Source organism: Sapajus apella, unplaced genomic scaffold, assembly GCF_009761245.1.
Source record: "Sapajus apella isolate SASKATOON/1434 unplaced genomic scaffold, GSC_monkey_1.0 scaffold3, whole genome shotgun sequence".
NCBI classification, from domain to species: domain Eukaryota; kingdom Metazoa; phylum Chordata; class Mammalia; order Primates; family Cebidae; genus Sapajus; species Sapajus apella.
In genome coordinates, this window is record NW_022436943.1 from 43373679 (window position 1) to 43384928 (window position 11250).

The 11250-nt window shown below is 42.6% G+C and overlaps 1 protein-coding gene and 1 non-coding gene across 3 annotated transcripts in view; one reads left to right on the top strand and one right to left on the bottom strand.

The window, feature by feature from the left end:
• The window catches only part of DEPTOR (DEP domain containing MTOR interacting protein), a 186819-nt gene that overhangs the window by 25554 nt on the left and 150015 nt on the right, over positions 1-11250 (top strand). The window lies entirely within an intron of this gene.
• On the bottom strand, positions 1327-1430 carry LOC116536154. The gene has a single exon (XR_004262501.1). It is a non-coding gene; the product is annotated as a small nucleolar RNA U13 (small nucleolar RNA).

Consider the following 11250-nt stretch of genomic DNA (forward strand, 5'->3'; position numbering starts at 1 on the left):
TTTTTTTTTTTTTTTTTTTTAATAGAGACAGAGTTTCACCATGTTGGCCAAAATGGTCTCGATCTCCTGACCTTGTGATCTGCCCACCTCGGCCTCCCAAAGTGCTGGGATTACAGGCATGAGCCACCACACCCGGCCTCAACAGGCCACTCTTAAGACTCAAAGCCCTGTGAGAGAGGCCAGTCTGTCAGTTTCACTGCTGTACACCCCTTGTCTAGACAGTGTCTAACATTACTAGGCACCCAGTAAATATGGATTGTTGGACTGAGTTTGATTTTCCCTGTTGCTGGACCATAAGCCTAAAGTGATGGCTGGTGAAAAATGTTTATAGACTTTACTGAAGGAAGGCCTTCATAGCATTTCCCAGAGTTCTACACAGGACACCAGAGCTTTGATTTTGGAGCTCTAGCTCTCACTGTTTATCTTAGGATAGTCAAGACCCTCACTTAATTTCCCTGTGTCTTCTGAGGGCATTCACGTTGTTCATCAGGGCCAGTCGTTTTCCTGTGCATTACATGGTGCCTGTGGTGAGTGATTAATAAAAGGGATATTGTGACTTTCTTGGCAGGGATGAAAGGACTATCAACATGGTAAATAGCCCTTGTATAAGCAGGCGAAGAGAATGAGGCTATTCTTCCTCCCACCGTGGCTCTCACTGGTGATGATAACAACACCAAAAGCGTATTTTTCTGTTTGACTTTTGAATCCAGAGGTCTATGATGTGGTAGCAACAAAACTGTTTTTTTCACCTGGCAACAAAACGTAAGATCTGGCCCATGACACTACCTTCCTACTAATGGATGGATTAGAACAAGGTTGAAGGGTCGTGTTTTATGTGAAGTGCAATTAACATTTTATTATAGATTAATTTGAGGCTTTTAAGAAATATATAGGGCACAGATTTCTTCACCAAATTTCAAAGAAACCTAGATATATCCTTAAAAAAAATCTTTTCTTCCCACAATGATTTTTAATTAATTAATTTTATTTATTATTATTATTTTTTATAGAGATGGGGTTTCACCACCTTGGCCAGGCTGGTCTCGAACTCCTGACCTCATGATCCACCCATCTCAGCCTCCCAAAATGCTGGGATTATAGGCGTGAGCCACCGCACCCGGCCCCCAGAATGATTAATTTTTTTAGAGACAGATGCCTACTGATAATATTTTATGTTTAGTTAATCAGCCTATAAATATTTATCAAGGGTCTGTGGGACCAGCTTTTGCTTGTACTAAACAAAATATCAAGAAATAGACAACATGACTTCTACCCTTAGGGAGATAACTTTTTTTTTTTCATTTTTTTCTTTTTCTTTTCTTCTCAGATCAGATGGGTAATGTGCCAGTGTCATAACAAGGTTCAAGGCTGGCACATCTCACACAAGAGTGTGGACACCCAATCATCATGCTCATGAACTACAAAAAGATCTAGGGAGATGACTTTTTAAGTAGAGAAAGAAAATAAGGGCTGGTGTTGTGGACTTTGGGAGATACACGCAGGTGGATCACTTGAAGGCTGGGAGTTCCAGCCTGGCCAACATGGTGAAACCCCATCTCTACTAAAAATTAGCTGGGTGTGGTGGCACACACCTGTAATCCCAGCCCTTTGGGAGGCTGAGGCAGAAGAATCGCTTGAAGGTTGCAGTGAACCAAGATCATGCCACTGCCACTCCAGCCTGGGCAACAGAGCAAGACTCTGTCTCAAAAAAAAAAAAAAAAACAAAAAGGAAAGAAAAGGAAAATAGTCCATAAATCAATGGAGGGCAATTGAGATACTGTGCTATAATATGAAAAGTATTTAGTCCCTGGTTCCTCACACAGCTTAAACTCTCAGAATATCCCAAGCGATGAGTATCTATTGTTATGATAAGCCCTTATTAGCACAACTGAGTTTATGTTAATAAAGTGACTTAGGGTGGGACCCCTAGCTAGTCTCAGGATGGGGCTGGTTTTGAAAGACCAAGTGATTAGAAGATTAGAGGGTTGGAACTTTCAACCCCACCCACCAACCACCAAGAAAGTGGAGGCCAAAGGAGGCTGGAGATTAAACTCTAGCAAAGACTCTTGAACAATGAGATTTGAAGAGTTTCTGGTTTGCTGACATGTGTAGGTGCTGGGAGGGTGGCTGGCCAAGAGAGGGCATGGAAGCTCTGTGTCCAATTTCCTGTACCTTGCCCTATCCATCTCCATCTGGCGTTCATCAGTATCCCCTCTAACACACTGGATTAAAAAACAGTAAATGGGTGGGGCACCGTGGCTCACTTGTAACCCCAGTGCTTCAGGAGGCCCAGGCAGAAGAATGGCTTGAGGCCAGGAGTTCGAGACCAGTTTGGGCAACATAGCAAGACCCTTGTAATACAAAATCAATGGAAAAAAAATTTTTTTTAACCCAATAAATGTTGAGTGTTTCCATGACTTCTGTGAGCCTTCCTAACAAATTAATTGACCTTGTGCAGGAGATGATGGGAACTTTGATTTAAAGCCACTTAGTTAGACGTATAGGTGACTGTCTACTACTTGCAATTGGTATCTGGAGTGGGGACAGTCTTGTGGGACAAGTGTAGCTGGGGTTATAAGCATGCGCCACCACACCTGTCTTATTTTTGTATTTTTAGTGGCAATGGGGTTTTGCTATGTTGTCCAGGCTGGTTGCAGTTCTTAAAGAATTCGAAGACTCGAGTTGCTGTTGAATCAAACTGCTTGTCCCTGAACTTCCCTTGTGTAATCAGTGAGAAAATTACAAGTCTGATAAGTGGGGAGTGATTTTCTGGACATTTTACATTTCATTGGAAAAATAAATCAGAGAGTTAAGAGATTCCTCCAGGGCAAATGTAACTGTGATGTAAATCTGAGTCACCAAGAAACAGAGCCCTGGGCTAAAATAGATGCCAGGGCCTCATTTAAAAACCATGACAGACAACCCACCTATTCTCAGAACACAAGTATCATTTACTTCTTGGGGCCTGGAGTAAGAGTTTGTCGGTATTGGCTTTGCTTCCTAGCATCTCACATAATAACAAATGCTAGGATGGAATGATATTGGACACAGGTGCAGTAGCATGATTATGTTAAATTGAGAAAAGACTTTCAAAGGCTTTCTACAATCTTAATGATTTCCAGAGGGTCCTCTTTCAGCTTCCCTACATTGCCTCTGGTAGCCTAATTAACAGAGTGTGACTTTGTAGTTCTTGCCAAGTGCCAACCCAGCTCAAATGACAACTGTCAGGAGAATGTGGCAGATAACTGAAGAAACCTTTAGTTACCTAGCTATCTTTAGAAGACACTGTCTTTGGCTTAATGAGTGCTGTATTTTATAAGTAGCCACAGGTGTTTGGAACCCTGTCAGCGTTCTTGGGGCTCTAAATAGTGTTTGGTAAGTTTTCAGCCTTTATATAGGCATCAGCAGAGTTTGAATATCTGCCCAATATCATAGCAAAGTAGAAAGTTACAGAGAGAAAACAGAGCCTCCAGGGTGGCATGTAAACATGTAAACATGAAGGATGTAAACATGCAAAACAACACTACAGACAAAACCATTAATGTAATCAATTGCAAACCATGCAGAAATATTAATAAGGCTGAATATACTCTTTCAGGTGTGAGTCTTGATGAGTGAAAAATCTTAGGTTCTAGGTTCTATATGTGGCCTTGCCACTTACACGCTATTAATACCTAATTCCAATCACCAGATGTGAACGTTCTTCTCATTAATCGTCTCTTAACTACATCACATGCTTGTTTGCCAAATCAAGTTTTTGCAAATGAGATGCAGTATCTGGAAGTAATTTATAAGCCATAATGTGCTGAGCACATGAAATGTGGATTCATTTATTTATTATTTATTTATGTATTTTTGAGATTGAGTCTCGCTCTGTCACCCAGGCTGTAGTGGCGCAATCTTGGCTCACTGCAACCTCCGCCTCCCGGGTTCAAGAAATTCTCCTGCCTCAGCCTCCTGAGTAGCTAAGATTACAGCTGTGCGCCACCATGCCTGGCTAGTTTTTGTAATTTTTAGTAGAGATGGGGTTTCACCATGTTGGTTAGGCTGGCCTCGAACTCCCGACCTCAGGTGATTCTCGCCTGCTTTGGCCTCTCAAAGTGCTAGGATTACAGGCGTGAGCCACTGCGCCTGGCCTCAAAAATGTGGATTTATTATTATGTAGAGCCTCATTAGGTATCTGATATATAGGACACTGGATAATCCAGAGTTACCGCCTAAAGTCTCACTCACACCTGGCATAAATGTCCACTTGGCTGTTGATAGTGGCATCGGCGCCTCTTCTATTCTTTTCCTATCCTCAAACCGTTTGACTGACCTGGGGATCCAAATAAAGGTGTATCTAGGTATATGAAATTGTATCTACCAAAGCCTCGTCAAATACAGGCATATACCAAGAATATTCAGGGGCTACATTGGGAAACAGGTGGCCCGAAAATTTGACTCTGAGTGTACAGAACACCTGCAAGGATCAGAGCAACTATGTTAAGAAAGGGAAAATGCAAACCTGGCCTAAGCCAATATACAGATTACCAGATGGTGCTTTTCACTGGCTGTATCTTCCAGACATAGAAAATAAGATTTTCCTGAGGGTGGTATCAGATATGTGAAATAGCATTTTATTATGCAGACTTGAGAAACATTTTTGTTTTCTACAGTCATTAGTGAAATATAAATTTTTAGGTTTTTTGAAATTTTTCCAGGCTTCATTTTTTTTTTTTTTTTTTGAGACAGAGTCTCGTTCTGTCACCCAGGCTGGAGTGCAATGGCACTGAGATTACAGGCATGAGCCACTGCACTTTGCTGTGATTTCTTTTTATGTCTAACAGAATGTGAGTTAAAATGAAGCCTGGAGGCCGGGTGTGGTGGCTCACCCCTGTAATCTCAGCACTTTGGGAGGCCAAGGCAGACAGATCACTTGAGGCCAGGAGTTGGAGACCAGCCTGGCCATCATGGCGAAATCCCGTCTCTAGGAAAAATATAAAACTTAGCCAGGCATGGTGGTGGACACCTGTAATCTCAGCTACTTGGGAGGCTAAGGCAGGAGAATCACTTGAACCCAGGAGGTGGAGGTTGCAGTGAGCCAAGTTCCCACCATTACATTCCAGCCTGGGCAACAAGAGGAAAACTCCATCTCAAAAAAAAGAAAAGAAAGAAATCACAGTACAAGTGTATTTAATGTCTGCACTGAGTACCACAGATGGTCTAAACATTTGGCTACATGAGTTAATGATGGTTAAGGGATAGTTAACCCCCAAAATGGTTAATGAGGTGTGGTTTGGGATTATTTGTGACTTTTTTGTTTACTAGTGTGTGTGTGTGTGTGTGTGTGTGTGTGTGTGTGTTTTTGTGTGTATGTGTGTGCGTGTGTGTGTGAGTGTTTCCATCACTGCATCTGAGATTCTCAGTATTCAGCATTTTTGGTTTGTGCCATTTTATCTTTTCAACACAGCAGAGCTGCCTCTGTCCATTGCCTCATAGGAGTTTCGTGAACACGAGCACCTTCAGTGTTGGCTCCTTACCTTTGGGACTGAGCAGATACATTGGCCTTCTATCAGTTTTCCTGCTAGCTAATGCCCTGACATCTTTGCTTAGCTGTCCATTGTCTCATGGAGTGACCTGTGCACCAGCCTGAGCTATACCTGTCGAGAGCTGGCTGGATCCTGACAGCAGACAGAGCTTAGGCCACAGCCCAGCACCCTGCTGTGTACACATTCTGTGAAGAATAACATGTCTCTTCCTGAAGGAAGGGTTATGTAACATTTCTTATCCAGTGGAACTAAACACACAGACGGGTAGTCCAAATACTTCATATTAATAGAAAGGTGATGGCAGAAACATTCTGAAGTCCTTCTGTTCCACAGAGATGAGTATACAGCTATCAAAGGACCCAACATTAGAGGTTCAAGGTTTGCATTCCATACTGCACTATGATTTCTTTCTGTCCAGCCTGAAACAAAGATGAAATCCAAACCTTTATACGCACTGAGTGTCATTTACCGTAAGCCCCGTCCCCCACACACACTTTGGGAAATATGAAAGAAGAATGAGATAGTTTTTTACTCATCTAATTTGTAGTATAGTTGAAGAGAATTAATGCAAATAAGATTAAAGTAATACAAAATACTCTATCAGTAAACATGAGCATTTTAGAAAGTAGACCGTATCTGTCTACTTTCTAGAACACATCCTGGAAGAAGGCTGAGGCATTTGAGTTTGGTGGATAAATCGGAAAAGAGGGAGAGCACATTCTGAAAAGGGAGTAGCCTACATACAGGGAAGAGGCAGAAAGGAAGGATTGGGCTAAAGTTGAAAGAGGAAAATAGTGTTGGATAGGTTGAGTTTTAACATATTAAGGAGACTTTGACTGGTATACACACAATTCCCAAACATATAGAATACAACATTTCCACTTGGAAAAAACAGCACCTGTTTCAGTTACATAATCCTTGAACTCCAGAAACTGAGCCAGCATGAGCAGTTGTAAGCTATGCCAGGTATGCAGTTGGGAATCGATAAATGTGTTTTGGTTGAGAAATTTTTGCAAGCCCCTTAACTGAAAGCAGCCTCCGCCATAGCTGCAGATGTTCCCGAGAACACTTCTGAAGACTTGAAATATTTTTAAATCCAGAAAAACCTCGTCTATTCTCATGTTAGAGACATGCAACACTCAAAGCCTGTGGCACTTTGGCAGCCTCAGCCTCTGTCCTGTGAACTGAAAATAAACGATTGTAACCCTAGACAGTGTTTGTACAGCATGCTTAGCACAAGATTCACTTTAATGTGTTCATCCTTGTTTGGAAGCCCAAAGGAAATGAAATTTACTGTTTTGTGCTCCCTGGCCTTGTGGTTTGTGGTAGATCTTTTCAGTACAAAATGTGCCCAAACAGTTGATTCCATTTTAATCTTGTGAGTGAGGATTTATCCTAGAGGCTGTCAACCTAAAATAATAAAAAGAATCAGAATCTAGGGTGGTTTTTTTTTTTTTTTTTTTTTGAGATTGACTCTTGCTCTGTTGCCCAGGAGGGAGTGTAGTGGCCCCATCTTGGTTCACTGCAACCTCCACCTCCTGGGTTCAAGAGATTCTCCCTCCTCAGCCACCTGAGTAGCTGGGATTACAGGCACTTGCTACCACACCCAACTAATTTTTGTAGTTTTAGTAGAGATGGCGTTTCACCATGTTGGCCAGGCTGGTCTCGAATTCCTGACCTCAAGTGATCCAAATGCCCTGACCTGTGAAAGTGCTGGGATTATAGGTGTGAGCCACTGCACCCGGCCAGAATCTAGTTTAAAGAGTGTTTATTCAAAAAAGAAAAACAAACAAAAAAACACACACACACACAAAATAAAGAGTGTTTATTCAGGCTCAAAGTGTGAAGACGACAGCACTTGGCACTTCCAAATTGCTTTTACAGATTGGTCTGCAAAACAAAGAGAAGTTCACATGTTTAAAGAAAAAGAAAGGATGAACCAGGAAAGAGGGCAATGACAAAAGTTGTTCATCAGGAATTTTCATTGGTTTGCAGAAATAACATTGATTAGTGATTGGCTGGACACTGTTGAACTACAGGGTGTATGGCATTTTCTGGCTACTTAGCATCAGTCAATAGCCCACAAAGCAAGTGGCTTCAAGAGGTAATTATTTAGTTCAAGCAAGAGTGGTCTGTGACTGCTGTTAACCTTTTAAATGCCTTTCTAAGCCTGATTATTTACAGGGGCTCACATTCCTTAGATAAAACATTCTTATTTCTCAAGATTCATCAGGGTGTCCGTAAAAACCTAAGAAATTTGAGTTGAGAGATTTTAGAGATAAATCCAGTCAGTTTCCTCATTTTCCAGACCAGGAAGCTGAGGTCTAGTTGGGTGAGAGATCTCCCCAGGCTATGTTTCCAGAATCAGCAATGCACACTCTTCAGTTAGGTATCTGACTCCTCCCGGAGACAACACAGGACCTGGCTTCCATTGTTCCATCGAGGCTTGGACAATGGTCAAGTTGGCTTACCATGCCCTAGCTTCACCTGTGCATCCTTTTTCTTCCCCATCAAAATGGAAACAGCTTTAATATCTATCCAGCCCTCTTTTGCTTTTTCTTTTCTTTTTTTTTTTTGGAGATGAGGTCTTGCTCCGTCACCCAGACTGAAGTGCAGTGGCTTGATCTTGGCTCACTGCAACCTCCACCTCCTGGTTCAAGCGATTCTTCTGCCTAAGCCTCCCAAGTAGCTGAGACTACAGGCACGTACCACCACTCTCGGCTAATTTTTGTATTTCTAGTAGAGACGGGGTTTTGCCATGTTGCCCAGGCTGGTCTCGAACTCCTGAACTCAGGTGATCTGCCCACCTTGGCCTCCCAAAGTGCTGGGATTACAGGTGTGAGCCACTGTATCCACCTTCTTTTTTTTTTTTTTTTTCATAACACGATGTTGGCTCTGTTTCATCGCAGCCCCACTGGGTTTGCAACGTGTGGTGCCTAATCAGCATCATCAGCATCACCCAAGCCTTTTTTTTCTTTTCTTTTTTTTTTTTTGAGATGAAGTCTGGCTCAGTAGCTCATGCTGGAGTGCAGGGGCACGCTCTTGGCTCACTGCAACCTCTGCCTCCCAGGTTCGAGTGATTTTCCTGCCTCAGCGTCTCGAGTAGCTGGGATCACAGGTGCCCACCACCATGCCTGGCGAATTTTTTGTATTTAGTGGAGATGGGGTTGCATCATGTTGGCCAGCCTGGTCTGGAACTCCTGACCTCAGGTGATCTACCCGCCTGAGCCTCCCAAAGTGCTAGGATTATAGACCTGAGCCACCGCTTCCTGCTAACCCCTCAAGCACTTTGGAAAAATGCAAACCCTTGGCCCCACCCCAAACCTATTGAATTGCAAACCATAAGATGTGGTGCCCATCCTTCTGTGTTTTACAAGCCCTCCAGGTGATTCTAACACAGTCTATTTTTGAGAATTACTGCTCTCACCTTCTCTGACTGTAATAGTTGCAGCAGTCTGCAGATTACTTGGTGTGTATTTTTTATATTCCATGAGTGGATGGTATTTTAGTTATTATTCCGGGGTGCAGTGGTGTGATCTTGGCTCACTGCAACCTCGGCCTCCCGGATTCAAGCTATTCTCCTGCCTCAGCCTCTCAAGTAACTGGGACTACAGGCACGTGCCACCAGGCCCAGCTAATTTTTGTATTTTTTAGTAGAGACGAGGTTTTACCATGTTGGCCAAGATGGTCTCAATCTCTTGACTTCATGATCCGCCCACCTCACCCTCCCAGAGTGTTAGGATTATAGGCATGAGCCACCACGCCCAGCTTATTTTAGTTATTATTTAAATGATATTTTTATATTTGATCTTTCTGTATATTTTGTCTTTGTCTAAAATTGTCCCTGAGACTGTTTCTTCTCAGGGAAGAAGTTTTCAGTTTCGAGGGCTAAATGTTTCATTGTAATGCAGTGTGTTTCTCAAGAGTGAGTATAGTCTGGGTGTTTCCAGAAATGACTTGCAAGGTTGTCACAAACAGATTCTAGGCTAGCTCGCTCATCAGCGGGCCACTCTTGATTAAAGCACTACATGAGGAACTTATGTTTCCATAGTAGCGCTCAACCAATGTTCTGGTAGTAGTCAGGAGGTCAAGGTTTAAGTCTCATCTGGGAAAAGAGGCAAGTTATCTAACTTCTGTAAGTCTCCATTTTTCCAGCTGTAAAACAGTGATATTGGCAAGGACTTGAACTAGATTGCCTGACATTCCTTTCCAGTTAAGATAATTCAGTGATTTGGTTATCAGGTGGGTTGATACCATAGAAGAGATGAGGTTGATTCCAGCAAACCTCTCAGTGAGGAGTGGCCAAGCACTCTGTCTCTTGGACTCTTCTCTGCTTTGACTTACCAATCCACCAAAAGGGTTCTTTTTCTAATCCTTTAACAAAAGAGAACAGCCAAGTCTCTCCAGTAGTTGCCAATTAGTTTTTCCTTGATTGAGGACTTCATTTGTTTTTTTTTTTTTTTTAAAAAAAAGCTGAAATGCTACTTAGTGGCTTTTTGATGGTACTTCCAGCAAAATGTGACTCTCATTTAATCCTTACAGTAACTCTATGAGACATACTGTATTATTCCCATTTTACAGATAAGAAAGTGAAGGCACTGAGAAGTTGAATGCTTTGTGCAAAATTACACAGTGAATAATGAATGGGTGGTCGCTGGATTTGAACCCCAGCTGTCTAGCTCTACAGGTTTGCTCTAAGCGAATGGTGAATAGTGAATGAGGATGGCAGGAAGTTAATTTGCTAATGAATGCAACTGAGCCCCTTATCCCAACTGGAAGCTATGCTTTCTTTTCTTCTCTCCTACTTGTTGCCACCTAAATAACAACGATTACCTGCCATGTGCTTGATCTTGGAGACCAGGGTTGAAAGGCGGGACAGAGTGTATGCCCGGTTTGAGAACTAGTGTTGCAGGTGAAGAGCAAACACCTGTGTTTGTGGAAGGGCAGGAGTCAGGACACAGCATCGGATCCTCTCCTTACAGAGGGCACAGCAGGGACAGGGACCCAGATTGGAAGGAAGCAGATGCCACAGGACAGGGAGTGTGCTACCCCTATCTTCTACCAAGACAGCAAGGACTCGTGATACGGTAACCAGTACTGATCTGTTGAGTCACTCTGTCCTCAGCAAGTTCCCTGAAGCATTCTGGGCTTGTTTCTTCAGTGGTAAAATGGCAATTAGAGGCCTAATACTCCTGCGGCTGCTGTGTAAACAAATAATAATCTGTTTGGGAAAAAGAAAAAAGTCTTGGTGCTTATTGGAAAGGTACTTTGTAAACGGAAAGAGCACCATATTTCTGAGTTATCAGAGGGATAGATCGAAGGGAGATGTTGATGCAAACACTCGTTTCCTGCATTACTGGAGACCTCTTGGGAAAGAGCTCATGTGGAGGAAGAATTAAGTGAAAATCTCAAGTCAAAGACAATGAAGGCTGACTTAGGGACCTTCCCATTTTGACCCTGTGTTTACCTCCTAGCTCAAAGCTGAGATAAGAGATTGAAAGGACCTCCTGAATATTTATGCACACATCATTTAAAAGCATTCATGATATGTCCCACATGCAGTGGCACCAGCTCTTTGGAATGCTGCAACTCACCAACCCCATTTCCTGGATGCTCCACAGGAGTGTCATCTTAATCATACAGCATTGGCTTAATGCAAACGAGGACAATATGATGACTCTTGTAGTCACTTCTCTGAGCCCTATCTGTATTTATATTG